Source organism: Scyliorhinus torazame, chromosome 9, assembly GCF_047496885.1.
Source record: "Scyliorhinus torazame isolate Kashiwa2021f chromosome 9, sScyTor2.1, whole genome shotgun sequence".
NCBI lineage: Eukaryota > Metazoa > Chordata > Chondrichthyes > Carcharhiniformes > Scyliorhinidae > Scyliorhinus > Scyliorhinus torazame.
The window spans coordinates 261,006,590-261,023,930 of record NC_092715.1 but is presented as its reverse complement, the minus strand read 5'-3'; positions in this window follow the sequence as shown (position 1 = coordinate 261,023,930).

The following is a 17,341-nucleotide window of genomic DNA, read 5'->3' as shown; positions in this document are numbered from 1 at the left end:
CTTTCAGAGCAGACTTGATGGGCCAAGTGGCCTCCTTCTGCACTGCAGGGATTCTATGGTTAACAGCCAGCGTGCTTTCAAAAGAATGAATAGGCATAACGCAGCACACAGCAATTAAGCTTCACCTTCTGGACAGCAGCACTGTGCTTGTGCAAAACGAAACATAAAAAATAATCTGATGGAAATTCCATTTCACAATGAAGCACTGTCAGATCAGAAATTAGATTGTGAGAAAGTCATAGAGAAACCCACAACTCGACAGTTCCATTGATTCCAGCCATGAATAGCTGTGTTTCTTTGTGGCCACTACAATTATCATGAATGCCTTCTTGCATGAAAGTATCAGAGACTCTTACAGAGCCGAAAGTTTGAGTGAATGCCGAAACATTCTCTACAAATGGTGCTGTTCCATTGAACATAAATAGCACCGAACGCCTCGTGCCCCAATCACAGGATAAACCATCGATCACTATAGACGACAAGGTCGATAAATTAAGTTGGCAACTTAGAAAATGATAAGGGGCGGGATTCTCCGTTGACCGACGGCGATATCGTAATCGACGATCGGGTGGAGAATACCTGTTTATGACCAAATCGGGGGCGGAGCCTGTTTGCGGGTGCCCCTCTCCCTCCAAAACGGCATCATCGAGGAGCACGCCGCACGCCGTTGGAGTGGCGAGGGGGTGTACAGGGGGGGGGACACTATCTGGCAGATCGGATCCGTGCGCGGTCGCCGCCATGTTGTGCAGCGTCATTGCCGTGCGCATGCGTGGCCACGGACACGGCAATACTCCAGCCGTTCATATCAGGGAGGCCGTGCATTTTACAAGGCCGGAGGATCGGTGCTGGGGCCTTGCCGATTTTTTCGTCGTAAAACCAGACACTTCCTCCGGACATCGCCTCAAAATCGGAGAATCCAGCCCATGGTTTTTAACCTGATTGACGATGTGACAATCACGTTATTGGTGCAGTTGCTATCCCATTAGACAGATTCCTGTCCCATTCCGGGAAGCGAAGGTTCGATGCCACACTTCAAAGTTGATTTGGGGCGCATTGCCACGGTTGTGCATGCTCCATGATTTACTGTGTTGTGGGCACAAAGACGCAGTGTGCCAAATTCAGACGACATTTTCCATAACACATGGGGCAGCACGGTAGCATTGCGGATAGCACAATTGCTTCACAGCTCCAGGGTCCCAGGTTCGATTCCGGCTTGTCTGTGCGGAGTCTGCACATCCTCCCCGTGTCTGCGTGTGTTTCCTCCGGGTGCTCCGGTTTCCTCTCACAGTCCAAAGATGTGCAGGTTCGGTGGATTGGCCATGATAAATTGCCCTTAGTGTCCAAAATTGCCCTTAGTCTCAGTGTTGGGTGGGGTTACTGGGTTATGGGGATAGGGTGGAGGTGTTGACCTTGGGTGAGGTGCTCTTTCCAGGAGCTGGTGCAGACTCGATGGGCCGAATGGCCTACTTCTGCACTGTAAATTCTATGATACATTGGTGTACAGTGGCAATCGTTTTAGGGCCTTTGTGCCTCACCACAAGCCCTTGGCCTTAAGTTGCCTGTGAGTGGATCATATTTATTTACAGGGCTTTGTTATGTCTTCCTGAGTGTCTTTTTATGTTAGACATAATTTTTTTTTATATTTCTTGCATTAAGTCGCCCCATTGGTGCAGATCTAAACAGAGATAATTGGTTAAATTTCCCACCAGTCATGTTTCGAGACCCCACATTGCAGCAAGTGGCTGGGGGGGATTTTATTCTCAGAATTTGTATAATTCAACTCTCCTCCACTGACTGTGTTTTGCTGGAGCAACACTCAATTTGTATTACAGAACCAGCCTCCATTCACTGCACCTTTGGTGGAGAAATAATGTTTTCTTATAGGGAGATGCTTTTTTAAAAAAAAATTTAGAGTACCCAATTCATATTTTCCAATTAAGGGGCAATTTAGCGTGGCCAATCCCCCTACCTGCACATCTTTGGGTTGTGGGGGAGAAACCCACGCAGACACGGGGAGAAATGTGCAAACTCCACACGGACAGTGACCCAGAGCCGGGATCGAACCTGGGACCTCGGTGCCGTGAGGCTGCAGGGCTAACCCATTGCGCCACCGTGCTGCCCTCTTATAGGGAGACGTTGCTGGAGTTTTGATCATGAGCTTTGTGCGCTGCAGACTTTTTAAATCGACCCTGCAAAAAGAATCTGGAAATACACTTTCTTTATTGTCAGTCCCACCTTGTTTCCAACTCATCATTAGCCTGACACAGTGATGCCAATAAACACGCAGTTAGAAAATACAGCAACTTTTCATTGGGAGTTTTAGCGTGCATTTAAACTGCAGCTTTAGAGTTGGGGGCCATGTGACTTGTGTAAATTGAACTGGCATTGTCAGGCGTAAAGGCGCATGATTATGTCAGTGTATGAACAACGATGGAACAAGATAAGAACCTCTGCTCGATCTAGCCTGTATCACACCTTGTGTATCTTGTGCACAAACCTGACCCTGGATCGTAACAGTGTGGGACCCCCAGAAGAGGATAATCCTGTGCTCCTTTGACGCCACACAGTGTGAAAATCCAGTGTGGTGAGAACTCTGGGTTACGGGTGCACAGATTGTTACATCGCCCGGGCTCGTTGTGAGCAAATCTTACCTCAACTTCAGAATGTTCAAGGAGCACGAGGATACTCGCCTCCACTCTCCGGTGGCAATCACATTTCTTCCTGGTGGACACACTTCCAGCCGGGCAGGAGGCAGGCGATGTAAATGGCTCATTCTAACCCAATGGCAGCTATCAGTGTCGCATCAGTTTCAGCTGCATTGGAAATACACCCTCAATGTGAAATAAATCCACGTCACCAGAACCCTGCAGGCAGAACCACCTGTCCATTTTGTGTGTGGAAGGATAGGGGGGAGTGCACGTCACTGGGAGGAGGATGCACCCCCCCCCCCTCCCCCCCCCGGCCAGTGTCAGTTATGTACGGCCACTTGAGGCAGGCAACAGACACAATGGAAGCGACAGCAACCTTATGGTGCATCCTAAAATAATGAAAGCATTCTCCACTTTTTTTTAATGTCTGTGTTCTTGTCCCAAGGACATTGGATACGGCTTTTAACTTATCTCCAAATAATATTTTTGCTGAGTTTGAACTGCATTTACCTGCCCGCCTCTTCATCATTATTGCATTGAGAGTTGAAACACAATGGTGTTTGGTGTGCTAGGTGTATCCCCATATATGGCAGCGAAATATGCCGTAGCGTATTTGATTACTGACTGTATTACCTCTCGATAGCACGAACATCAAACCGTGCTCAGAGTTCTGTTCCCACTAAGTACAGTCCACAGTGGCACCAAATCGGATAAGAACAGGGTCCACCAACTGACCGCTAGCTAACAGAAACCATTCTAGGTTAATGCAGCTGTTAGCATTTGCATGTGCCTTTATAACTCAATCATCAATTCCTCTTTTCTACTGTGATTTCAAGTTATTTCTTTAATCATTGTAAAGATTTCTTTATTTCAGTTCTTTATAATAAATCCTTAATGTCTTTTGCATCATTTCAAAATCCAAAAATGTCAAAATTGTGAAAATAAACATTTAGGACTTAAGTCATCAAATCTCCGGATGTTTTACTTTTCAAAAATAAATGTCAATATTTGTTTGTTTTGAATAAGTTTTCTTCTCTGTCAATTTGTGCCCATGGATCACGTCTCTTTCTTCTGCCAAGAGGCTGTAGAAGCCAAAGGTTTGTGGCAATTCAGTTTTAAAGGGTGGCATGGTGGCACAGTGGTTAACTGGCACAAAGCGCCAAGTGACGTGGGTTCAATTCCGGCCTTGGATGCCTGTCTGTGCGGAGTCTGCACGTTCTGCCCTTGTCTGCGGGAGTTTCCTCCGGGTGCTCCGGTTTCCTCCCACATTACATTGTTGTGCAGGTTACGTGGATTGGCCATGCTAAATTGTCCCTTAGTGTCCAGGGATCTGCAGGTTAGGTTAGAGGGATATTGCGGGATGGGCAGGGCAGTGGACCTGGATAGGGTGTCCTTTCGGAGGGTTGGTGCAGACCTGATGGGCCAAAAGGCCTCCCTCTCCACAGTCGGGATTCTATGATGGTAAGAGGCACGAGCTGAGATTCTGAAGTGACCATTTCTCCCTCCCTGTGGAGACCCTGCTTGTGATCAACGTTGGGAATCTTAGAAGGCGACCGAGAACCTGCCTTTCCATATTACAGGCAGGATGATACCAGAACTGAGAGGGTCCAACCATCAGGAACAATTAAACAGGTTGGAGCTCTCTTTTCTGGAAATTATGATGGGATTTGTTACGTTACACATCAAGAAAATGCGTGGGGGAGAGAATAAAGCTGGGGACCTAAGTATAAGACAGTTAATAAATCCGAACAGGCAATCAGACGAAATTTCTTTACCCAGAGGAGTAGTGGGAATGCGGAATTTGCTACCACAGGCAGTGTTTGAGGTGGAGAGCATTGACACACTCATGGTGGAGTTCGACATAGAACATACAGTGCACATACAGTGCCATTCGTCCCATCGAGTCTGCACCGGCCCACTTAAGCCCTCACTTCCACCGTATCCCCCTAACCCAATAACCCCATCTAACCTTTTTGGACACTAAAAGCAATTTAGCATGGCCAACCCACCTAAACTGCACGTCTTTGGACTGTGGAAGGAAATCGGAGCACCCGGAGGAAACCCATGCAGACACGGGGAGAACATGCAGACTCCGCACAGGCAGTGACCCAGCAGGGAATCAAACCTGGGACCCTGGCGCTGTGAAGACACAGTGCTAACCACTATGCTACCGTGCTGCGTGAGGGAGAAGGAATGGAAGGACACAGTGAGATTAAGTGGGGTGGCAGGAGGCTAATGAACATAATTATCAGTACGATGGGTTGTTGGATAACATGGTTCCTGTGTGTTGCGGATACTATGTAATTCTGTATGTTACGCACACACCTGAAGTGTTGCATTTGTCTAAAACAAAAGAAAGAGCAAGTCATGCTGTGTGTAGGTTAAAGTAACATAAGGAAATGTCCTTTGATTTAATACACAATAGTACATTTACACTGATCAGATCCAATATACAAACTCATTCAGTGTTATGATGTTACACATCTCTCTAACAAATCAAATAATTCAAGTTCCAATAATAAGCCCAGATTCACGCAATCGAATGATTTTAAACTCCAACTAAGTAACTATATTTGGTTTAACCAACTTTAAACCATGTCCAATGAACCATGAGGATTAGACGATAGTGAACAAAGCACGAACAAGCATTGTTAAGACCGGTCCCCAGCTGGGGTTCCCCAAATTTGTTAACCCAGGTGAGATCCCTCAATTTATTACCGTCCGGCTGGGGTACGCCCAAATTGTTCTGCCCCGGGTGAGGAGGGATGAACTGGCCCCCTTACTTCATTCAACCCCTTCTGCTGGCTGCAACCAAATTAAGATAGAAACATAGAAAATAGGAGCAGCTGGAGGCCATTCGGTCCTTCAAGCCTGCTCCGGCATTCATTATGATCATGGGTGATGGATATGAGGGTGAGCACATGTGTTTCAGTTCAACTCAATAACGTAATCCCACCTTCTCGCCCCCCTATCCTTTGATCTCCTTCACCCCAAGTGCTATATCTAACTGCTTCCTGAACACACACACTTTACCAGTTGTTCGCACTGGCGGGATATCCCGGTCCCACCCCTGTGCATAGGTTTCCCGGCGATGAGGGGAGCAGTCACCACCGGGAAATGCCGTTGACAATGGTGGGGTTGATTAATCTGGCTGGCGGTCCACCTCCTCCGCCAAAAAACACATCCTCATACGTCCATCCTGCCAACCCAGGAATCAGTGTGGTAAAACCTCTCTGCACTTCCTCTAGAGCAAGAACATCCTTCCTCAGATAAGGAGACCAAAACTGCACACAGTATTCCAGGTGTGGCCTCACCAAGGCCCTGTATAATTGCAGCAAGACATCCCAGCTCCTGAATCCACTCGGAATGAAGGCCATAGAGTATGGTTATTGACTTATTGTGGTTCAAAAATTATTGAACACATGTATATACATGCATACAGATTACAAGTGAGAACTGAGTCCACAGTAAGTAAAAAAGGTACAAAGTAGTCCTTGGCTGATGAGGCACAGATGATTAGGCATCACAGCTGCCCTAATTCGTGATACTGTTCAACAATGCAGCACTCCTTCATTTCAACAATGCAGCACTCCTTCAGTTCAACAATGCAGCACTCCTTCAGTTCAACAATGCAGCACTCCTTCAGTTCAACAATGCAGCACTCCTTCAGTTCAACAATGCCGCAATCCTTCAGTTCAACAATGCAGCACTCCTTCAGTTCAACAATGCAGCACTCCTTCAGTTAAACAATGGACCACTCCTTCAGTTCAACAATGCAGCACTCCTTCATTTCAACAATGCAGCACTCCTTCAGTTCAACAATGCAGCACTCCTTCAGTTCAACAATGCAGCACTCCTTCAGTTCAACAATGCAGCACTCCTTCAGTTAAACAATGGACCACTCCTTCAGTTCAACAATGCAGCACTCCTTCATTTCAACAATGCAGCACTCCTTCAGTTCAACAATGCAGCACTCCTTCAGTTCAACAATGCAGCACTCCTTCAGTTCAACAATGCAGCACTCCTTCAGTTCAAAAATGCAGCACTCCTTCCGTTCAACAATGCAGCACTCCTTCAGTTCAACAATGCAGCACTCCTTCAGTTCAACAATGCAGCACTCCTTCAGTTCAACAATGCCGCAATCCTTCAGTTCAACAATGCAGCACTCCTTCAGTTCAACAATGCATCACTTCTTCAGTTCAACGATGCAGCAGTCCTTCAGTTCAACAATGCAGCACTCTTGCAGTTCAACGATGCAGGGTTCCTTCATTTCAACAATGCAGTATTCCTTCAGTTCAACAATGCTGCACAACTTCAGATCAACTAGGTAGAACTCCTTCAGATCAACAATGCAGCACTCCTTCAGTTCAACAATGCAGCACTCCTGCAGTTCAACTATGCAGGGCTCCTTCAGTTCAACAATGCAGCATTCCTTCAGTTCAACAGTGCAGCATCCGTTCAGTTCTACAATGCAGCATTCCTTCAGTTCAAAAATGCTGCACTCCATCAGTTCAACAACGCCGCATTCCTTCAGTTCAACAATGCAGCACTCCTTCAGTTCAACAATGCAGCACTCCTTCAGTTCAACGGTGCAGCATTCCTTCAGTTCAACGGTGCAGCACTCCTTCAGTTCAACAATGCAGCCTTCCTTCAGTTCCAGATTGCAGAACTCCTTCAATTCAACAATGCAGCACTACCGCAGTTCAACAATGCAGCACTATCGCAGTTCAACCATGCCACACTCCTTCAGTTCAACAGTGCAGCACTCCTTCAGTTCATCAATGCAGCACTCCTTCAGTTCAACAATGGACCACTCCTTCAGTTCAACGATGCAGCATTCCTTCAGTTCAACAATGCAGCCTTCCTTCAATTCAACAATGCCGCACTCCTTCAGTTCAAAAATGCTGCCATCCTTCAGTTCAACAATGCAGCACTCCTTCAGTTCAACAATGTAGCACTCCTTCAGTTCCAGGATGCAGAAGTCTTTCTATTTAACAATGCAGCACTACCGCAGTTCAACAATGCAGCACTATCGCAGTTCAACGAAACAGGGCTCCTTCAGTTCAACAACGCAGCACTCCTGCAGTTCAACAACGCCGCACTCCTTTAGTTCAACAATGCAGCACTCCTTCAGTTCAACAATGGACCATTCCTTCAGTTCAACGATGCAGCACTCCTTCAGTTCAACAATGCAGCACTCCTGCAGTTCAACGATGCAGCACTCCTTCAATTCAACGATGCAGCACTACTGCAGTTCAATGACGCAGGGCTCCTTCAGTTCAACAACGCAGCACTCCTTCAGTTCAACATCGCAGCAATCCGTCAGTTCAACAATGCCGCACTCCTTCAGTTCAACAATGCAGCGCTCCTTCAGTTCAACAATGCAGCACTCCTTCAGTTCAACAATGCAGCACTCCTTCAGTTCAACAATGGCGCAATCCTTCAGTTCTACAATGCAGCACACCTTCAGTTCAACAATGCCGCACTCCTTCAGTTCAACAATGCAGCACTCCTTCAGTTCAACAATGCCGCACTCCTTCAGTTCAACAATGGACCACTCCTTCATTTCAACAATGCAGCAATCCTTCATTTCAACAATGCAGCACTCCTTCAGTTCAACAATGCAGCACTCCTTCAGTTCAACAATGCAGCACTCCTTCAGTTCAACAATGCAGCAGTCCTTCAGTTCAACAATGCAGCACTCCTTCAGTTCAACAATGCAGCACTCCTTCAGTTCAACAATGCAGCAATCCTTCAGTTCAACAATGCAGCAGTCCTTCAGTTCAACAATGCAGCACTCCTTCAGTTCAACAATGCCACAATCCTTCAGTTCAACAATGCAGCAGTCCTTCAGTTCAACAATGCAGCACTCCTTCAGTTCAACAATGCAGCAGTCCTTCAGTTCAACAATGCAGAACTCCTCCAATTCAACAATGCAGCACTACCGCAGTTCAACAATGCAGCACTATCGCAGTTCAACCATGCCACACTCCTTCAGTTCAACAATGGACCACTCCTTCAGTTCAACAATGCAGCACTCCTTCAGTTCAACAATGTAGCACTCCTTCAGTTCCAGGATGCAGAAGTCTTTCTATTTAACAATGCAGCACTACCGCAGTTCAACAATGCAGCACTATCGCAGTTCAACGAAACAGGGCTCCTTCAGTTCAACAACGCAGCACTCCTGCAGTTCAACAACGCCGCACTCCTTTAGTTCAACAATGCAGCACTCCTTCAGTTCAACAATGGACCATTCCTTCAGTTCAACGATGCAGCACTCCTTCAGTTCAACAATGCAGCACTCCTGCAGTTCAACGATGCAGCACTCCTTCAATTCAACGATGCAGCACTACTGCAGTTCAATGACGCAGGGCTCCTTCAGTTCAACAACGCAGCACTCCTTCAGTTCAACATCGCAGCAATCCGTCAGTTCAACAATGCCGCACTCCTTCAGTTCAACAATGCAGCGCTCCTTCAGTTCAACAATGCAGCACTCCTTCAGTTCAACAATGCAGCACTCCTTCAGTTCAACAATGGCGCAATCCTTCAGTTCTACAATGCAGCACACCTTCAGTTCAACAATGCCGCACTCCTTCAGTTCAACAATGCAGCACTCCTTCAGTTCAACAATGCCGCACTCCTTCAGTTCAACAATGGACCACTCCTTCATTTCAACAATGCAGCAATCCTTCATTTCAACAATGCAGCACTCCTTCAGTTCAACAATGCAGCACTCCTTCAGTTCAACAATGCAGCACTCCTTCAGTTCAACAATGCAGCACTCCTTCAGTTCAACAATGCAGCAGTCCTTCAGTTCAACAATACAGCACTCCTTCAGTTCAACAATGCAGCAGTCCTTCAGTTCAACAATGCAGCACTCCTTCAGTTCAACAATGCCACAATCCTTCAGTTCAACAATGCAGCAGTCCTTCAGTTCAACAATGCAGCACTCCTTCAGTTCAACAATGCAGCAGTCCTTCAGTTCAACAATGCAGAACTCCTCCAATTCAACAATGCAGCACTACCGCAGTTCAACAATTCAGCACTATCGCAGTTCAACCATGCCACACTCCTTCAGTTCAACAATGGACCACTCCTTCAGTTCAACAATGCAGCATTCCTTCAGTTCAACAGTGCAGCATCCGTTCAGTTCTACAATGCAGCACTCCTTCAGTTCAACAATGCTGCACTCCATCAGTTCAACAACGCCGCATTCCTTCAGTTCAACAATGCAGCACTCATTCAGTTCAACAATGCAGCACTCCTTCAGTTCAACGGTGCAGCATTCCTTCAGTTCAACAGGGCAGCACTCCTTCAGTTCAACAATGCAGCCTTCCTTCAGTTCCAGAATGCAGAACTCCTCCAATTCAACAATGCAGCACTACCGCAGTTCAACAATGCAGCACTATCGCAGTTCAACCATGCCACACTCCTTCAGTTCAACAGTGCAGCACTCCTTCAGTTCATCAATGCAGCACTGCTTCAGTTCAACAATGGACCACTCCTTCAGTTCAACGATGCAGCATTCCTTCAGTTCAACAATGCAGCCTTCCTTCAATTCAACAATGCCGCACTCCTTCAGTTCAAAAATGCTGCCATCCTTCAGTTCAACAATGCAGCACTCCTTCAGTTCAACAATGTAGCACTCCTTCAGTTCGAGGATGCAGAAGTCCTTCTATTTAACAATGCTGCACTACCGCAGTTCAACAATGCAGCACTATCGCAGTTCAACGAAACAAGGCTCCTTCAGTTCAACAACGCAGCACTCCTGCAGTTCAACAACGCCGCACTCCTTCAGTTCAACAATGCAGCACTCCTTCAGTTCAACAATGGACCACTCCTTCAGTTCAACGATGCAGCACTCCTTCAGTTCAACAATGCAGCACTCCTGCAGTTCAACAATGCAGCACTCCTGCAGTTCAACGATGCAGCACTCCTTCAATCCAACGATGCAGCACTACTGCAGTTCAACGACGCAGGGCTCCTTCAGTTCAACAACGCAGCACTCCTTCAGTTCAACATCGCAGCAATCCGTCAGTTCAACAATGCCGCACTCCTTCAGTTCAACAATGCAGCGCTCCTTCAGTTCAACAATGCAGCACTCCTTCAGTTCAACAATGGCGCAATCCTTCAGTTCTACAATGCAGCACTCCTTCAGTTCAACAATGCCGCACTCCTTCAGTTCAACAATGCAGCACTCCTTCAGTTCAACAATGCAGCACTCCTTCAGTTCAACAATGGACCACTCCTCCAGTTCAATGATGGAGCACTCCTTCAGTTCAACGATGCAGCACTCCTTCAGTTCAACGATGCAGCACTTCTTCAGTTCAACGATGCAGCACTCCTTCAGTTCAACAATACAGCACTCCTGCAGTTCAACGATGCAGGGCTCCTTCAGTTCAACAATGCGGTATTCCTTCAGTTCAACAATTCTGCACAACTTCAGATCAACAATGTAGCACTCCTTCAGATCAACAATGCAGCACCCCTTCACTTCAACAATGCATCACTCCTTCACTTCAACGATGCAGCACTCCTTCAGATCAACAATGCAGCACTCCTGCAGTTCAACTATGCAGGGCTCCTTCAGTTCAACAATGCAGCACTCCTTCAGTTCAACAGTGCAGCATCCATTCAGTTCTACAATGCAGCACTCCTTCAGTTCAACAACGCCGCATTCCTTCAGTTCAACAATGCAGCACTCCTTCAGTTCAACAATGCAGCACTCCTTCAGTTCAACGGTGCAGCATTCCTTCAGTTCAACAGTGCACCACTCCTTCAATTCAACAATGCAGCCTTCCTTCAGTTCCAGAATGCAGAACTCCTTCAATTCAACAATGCAGCACTACCGCAGTTCAACAATGCAGCACTATCGCAGTTCAACCATGCCACACTCCTTCAGTTCAACAGTGCAGCACTCCTTCAGTTCATCAATGCAGCACTGCTTCAGTTCAACAATGGACCACTCCTTCAGTTCAACAATGCAGCACTCCTTCATTTCAACAATGCAGCACTCCTTCAGTTCAACAATGCAGCACTCCTTCAGTTCAACAATGCAGCACTCCTTCAGTTCAACAATGCAGCACTCCTTCAGTTAAACAATGGACCACTCCTTCAGTTCAACAATGCAGCACTCCTTCATTTCAACAATGCAGCACTCCTTCAGTTCAACAATGCAGCAGTCCTTCAGTTCAACAATGCAGCACTCCTTCAGTTCAACAATGCAGCACTCCTTCAGTTCAAAAATGCAGCACTCCTTCCGTTCAACAATGCAGCACTCCTTCAGTTCAACAATGCAGCACTCCTTCAGTTCAACAATGCAGCACTCCTTCAGTTCAACAATGCCGCAATCCTTCAGTTCAACAATGCAGCACTCCTTCAGTTCAACAATGCATCACTTCTTCAGTTCAACGATGCAGCAGTCCTTCAGTTCAACAATGCAGCACTCTTGCAGTTCAACGATGCAGGGTTCCTTCATTTCAACAATGCAGTATTCCTTCAGTTCAACAATGCTGCACAACTTCAGATCAACTAGGTAGAACTCCTTCAGATCAACAATGCAGCACTCCTTCAGTTCAACAATGCAGCACTCCTGCAGTTCAACTATGCAGGGCTCCTTCAGTTCAACAATGCAGCATTCCTTCAGTTCAACAGTGCAGCATCCGTTCAGTTCTACAATGCAGCATTCCTTCAGTTCAAAAATGCTGCACTCCATCAGTTCAACAACGCCGCATTCCTTCAGTTCAACAATGCAGCACTCCTTCAGTTCAACAATGCAGCACTCCTTCAGTTCAACGGTGCAGCATTCCTTCAGTTCAACGGTGCAGCACTCCTTCAGTTCAACAATGCAGCCTTCCTTCAGTTCCAGATTGCAGAACTCCTTCAATTCAACAATGCAGCACTACCGCAGTTCAACAATGCAGCACTATCGCAGTTCAACCATGCCACACTCCTTCAGTTCAACAGTGCAGCACTCCTTCAGTTCATCAATGCAGCACTCCTTCAGTTCAACAATGGACCACTCCTTCAGTTCAACGATGCAGCATTCCTTCAGTTCAACAATGCAGCCTTCCTTCAATTCAACAATGCCGCACTCCTTCAGTTCAAAAATGCTGCCATCCTTCAGTTCAACAATGCAGCACTCCTTCAGTTCAACAATGTAGCACTCCTTCAGTTCCAGGATGCAGAAGTCTTTCTATTTAACAATGCAGCACTACCGCAGTTCAACAATGCAGCACTATCGCAGTTCAACGAAACAGGGCTCCTTCAGTTCAACAACGCAGCACTCCTGCAGTTCAACAACGCCGCACTCCTTTAGTTCAACAATGCAGCACTCCTTCAGTTCAACAATGGACCATTCCTTCAGTTCAACGATGCAGCACTCCTTCAGTTCAACAATGCAGCACTCGTGCAGTTCAACGATGCAGCACTCCTTCAATTCAACGATGCAGCACTACTGCAGTTCAATGACGCAGGGCTCCTTCAGTTCAACAACGCAGCACTCCTTCAGTTCAACATCGCAGCAATCCGTCAGTTCAACAATGCCGCACTCCTTCAGTTCAACAATGCAGCGCTCCTTCAGTTCAACAATGCAGCACTCCTTCAGTTCAACAATGCAGCACTCCTTCAGTTCAACAATGGCGCAATCCTTCAGTTCTACAATGCAGCACACCTTCAGTTCAACAATGCCGCACTCCTTCAGTTCAACAATGCAGCACTCCTTCAGTTCAACAATGCCGCACTCCTTCAGTTCAACAATGGACCACTCCTTCATTTCAACAATGCAGCAATCCTTCATTTCAACAATGCAGCACTCCTTCAGTTCAACAATGCAGCACTCCTTCAGTTCAACAATGCAGCACTCCTTCAGTTCAACAATGCAGCAGTCCTTCAGTTCAACAATGCAGCACTCCTTCAGTTCAACAATGCAGCACTCCTTCAGTTCAACAATGCAGCAATCCTTCAGTTCAACAATGCAGCAGTCCTTCAGTTCAACAATGCAGCACTCCTTCAGTTCAACAATGCCACAATCCTTCAGTTCAACAATGCAGCAGTCCTTCAGTTCAACAATGCAGCACTCCTTCAGTTCAACAATGCAGCAGTCCTTCAGTTCAACAATGCAGACCTCCTCCAATTCAACAATGCAGCACTACCGCAGTTCAACAATGCAGCACTATCGCAGTTCAACCATGCCACACTCCTTCAGTTCAACAATGGACCACTCCTTCAGTTCAACAATGCAGCACTCCTTCAGTTCAACAATGTAGCACTCCTTCAGTTCCAGGATGCAGAAGTCTTTCTATTTAACAATGCAGCACTACCGCAGTTCAACAATGCAGCACTATCGCAGTTCAACGAAACAGGGCTCCTTCAGTTCAACAACGCAGCACTCCTGCAGTTCAACAACGCCGCACTCCTTTAGTTCAACAATGCAGCACTCCTTCAGTTCAACAATGGACCATTCCTTCAGTTCAACGATGCAGCACTCCTTCAGTTCAACAATGCAGCACTCCTGCAGTTCAACGATGCAGCACTCCTTCAATTCAACGATGCAGCACTACTGCAGTTCAATGACGCAGGGCTCCTTCAGTTCAACAACGCAGCACTCCTTCAGTTCAACATCGCAGCAATCCGTCAGTTCAACAATGCCGCACTCCTTCAGTTCAACAATGCAGCGCTCCTTCAGTTCAACAATGCAGCACTCCTTCAGTTCAACAATGCAGCACTCCTTCAGTTCAACAATGGCGCAATCCTTCAGTTCTACAATGCAGCACACCTTCAGTTCAACAATGGACCACTCCTTCATTTCAACAATGCAGCAATCCTTCATTTCAACAATGCAGCACTCCTTCAGGTCAACAATGCAGCACTCCTTCAGTTCAACAATGCAGCACTCCTTCAGTTCAACAATGCAGCAGTCCTTCAGTTCAACAATGCAGCACTCCTTCAGTTCAACAATGCAGCACTCCTTCAGTTCAACAATGCAGCAATCCTTCAGTTCAACAATGCAGCAGTCCTTCAGTTCAACAATGCAGCACTCCTTCAGTTCAACAATGCCACAATCCTTCAGTTCAACAATGCAGCAGTCCTTCAGTTCAACAATGCAGCACTCCTTCAGTTCAACAATGCAGCAGTCCTTCAGTTCAACAATGCAGAACTCCTCCAATTCAACAATGCAGCACTACCGCAGTTCAACAATGCAGCACTATCGCAGTTCAACCATGCCACACTCCTTCAGTTCAACAATGGACCACTCCTTCAGTTCAACAATGCAGCATTCCTTCAGTTCAACAGTGCAGCATCCGTTCAGTTCTACAATGCAGCACTCCTTCAGTTCAACAATGCTGCACTCCATTAGTTCAACAACGCCGCATTCCTTCAGTTCAACAATGCAGCACTCCTTCAGTTCAACAATGCAGCACTCCTTCAGTTCAACGGTGCAGCATTCCTTCAGTTCAACAGGGCAGCACTCCTTCAGTTCAACAATGCAGCCCTCCTTCATTTCCAGAATGCAGAACTCCTCCAATTCAACAATGCAGCACTACCGCAGTTCAACAATGCAGCACTATCGCTGTTCAACCATGCCACACTCCTTCAGTTCAACAGTGCAGCACTCCTTCAGTTCATCAATGCAGCACTGCTTCAGTTCAACAATGGACCACTCCTTCAGTTCAACGATGCAGCATTCCTTCAGTTCAACAATGCAGCCTTCCTTCAATTCAACAATGCCGCACTCCTTCAGTTCAAAAATGCTGCCATCCTTCAGTTCAACAATGCAGCACTCCTTCAGTTCAACAATGTAGCACTCCTTCAGTTCGAGGATGCAGAAGTCCTTCTATTTAACAATGCTGCACTACCGCAGTTCAACAATGCAGCACTATCGCAGTTCAACGAAACAAGGCTCCTTCAGTTCAACAACGCAGCACTCCTGCAGTTCAACAACGCCGCACTCCTTCAGTTCAACAATGCAGCACTCCTTCAGTTCAACAATGGACCACTCCTTCAGTTCAACGATGCAGCACTCCTTCAGTTCAACAATGCAGCACTCCTGCAGTTCAACAATGCAGCACTCCTGCAGTTCAACGATGCAGCACTCCTTCAATTCAACGATGCAGCACTACTGCAGTTCAACGACGCAGGGCTCCTTCAGTTCAACAACGCAGCACTCCTTCAGTTCAACATCGCAGCAATCCGTCAGTTCAACAATGCCGCACTCCTTCAGTTCAACAATGCAGCGCTCCTTCAGTTCAACAATGCAGCACTCCTTCAGTTCAACAATGGCGCAATCCTTCAGTTCTACAATGCAGCACTCCTTCAGTTCAACAATGCCGCACTCCTTCAGTTCAACAATGCAGCACTCCTTCAGTTCAACAATGCAGCACTCCTTCAGTTCAACAATGGACCACTCCTCCAGTTCAATGATGGAGCACTCCTTCAGTTCAACGATGCAGCACTCCTTCAGTTCAACGATGCAGCACTTCTTCAGTTCAACGATGCAGCACTCCTTCAGTTCAACAATACAGCACTCCTGCAGTTCAACGATGCAGGGCTCCTTCAGTTCAACAATGCGGTATTCCTTCAGTTCAACAATTCTGCACAACTTCAGATCAACAATGTAGCACTCCTTCAGATCAACAATGCAGCACCCCTTCACTTCAACAATGCATCACTCCTTCACTTCAACGATGCAGCACTCCTTCAGATCAACAATGCAGCACTCCTGCAGTTCAACTATGCAGGGCTCCTTCAGTTCAACAATGCAGCACTCCTTCAGTTCAACAGTGCAGCATCCATTCAGTTCTACAATGCAGCACTCCTTCAGTTCAACAACGCCGCATTCCTTCAGTTCAACAATGCAGCACTCCTTCAGTTCAACAATGCAGCACTCCTTCAGTTCAACGGTGCAGCATTCCTTCAGTTCAACAGTGCACCACTCCTTCAATTCAACAATGCAGCCTTCCTTCAGTTCCAGAATGCAGAACTCCTTCAATTCAACAATGCAGCACTACCGCAGTTCAACAATGCAGCACTATCGCAGTTCAACCATGCCACACTCCTTCAGTTCAACAGTGCAGCACTCCTTCAGTTCATCAATGCAGCACTGCTTCAGTTCAACAATGGACCACTCCTTCAGTTCAACGATGCAGCATTCCTTCAATTCAACAATGCCGCACTCCTTCAGTTCAAAAATGCTGCCATCCTTCAGTTCAACAATGCAGCACTCCTTCAGTTCAACAATGTAGCACTCCTTCAGTTCGAGGATGCAGAAGTCCTTCTATTTAACAATGCTGCACTACCGCAGTTCAACAATGCAGCACTATCGCAGTTCAACGAAACAAGGCTCCTTCAGTTCAACAACGCAGCACTCCTGCAGTTCAACAACGCCGCACTCCTTCAGTTCAACAATGCAGCACTCCTTCAGTTCAACAATGGACCACTCCTTCAGTTCAACGATGCAGCACTCCTTCAGTTCATCAATGCAGCACTCCTGCAGTTCAACAATGCAGCACTCCTGCAGTTCAACGATGCAGCACTCCTTCAATTCAACGATGCAGCACTACTGCAGTTCAACGACGCAGGGCTCCTTCAGTTCAACAACGCAGCACTCCTTCAGTTCAACATCGCAGCAATCCGTCAGTTCAACAATGCCGCACTCCTTCAGTTCAACAATGCAGCGCTCCTTCAGTTCAACA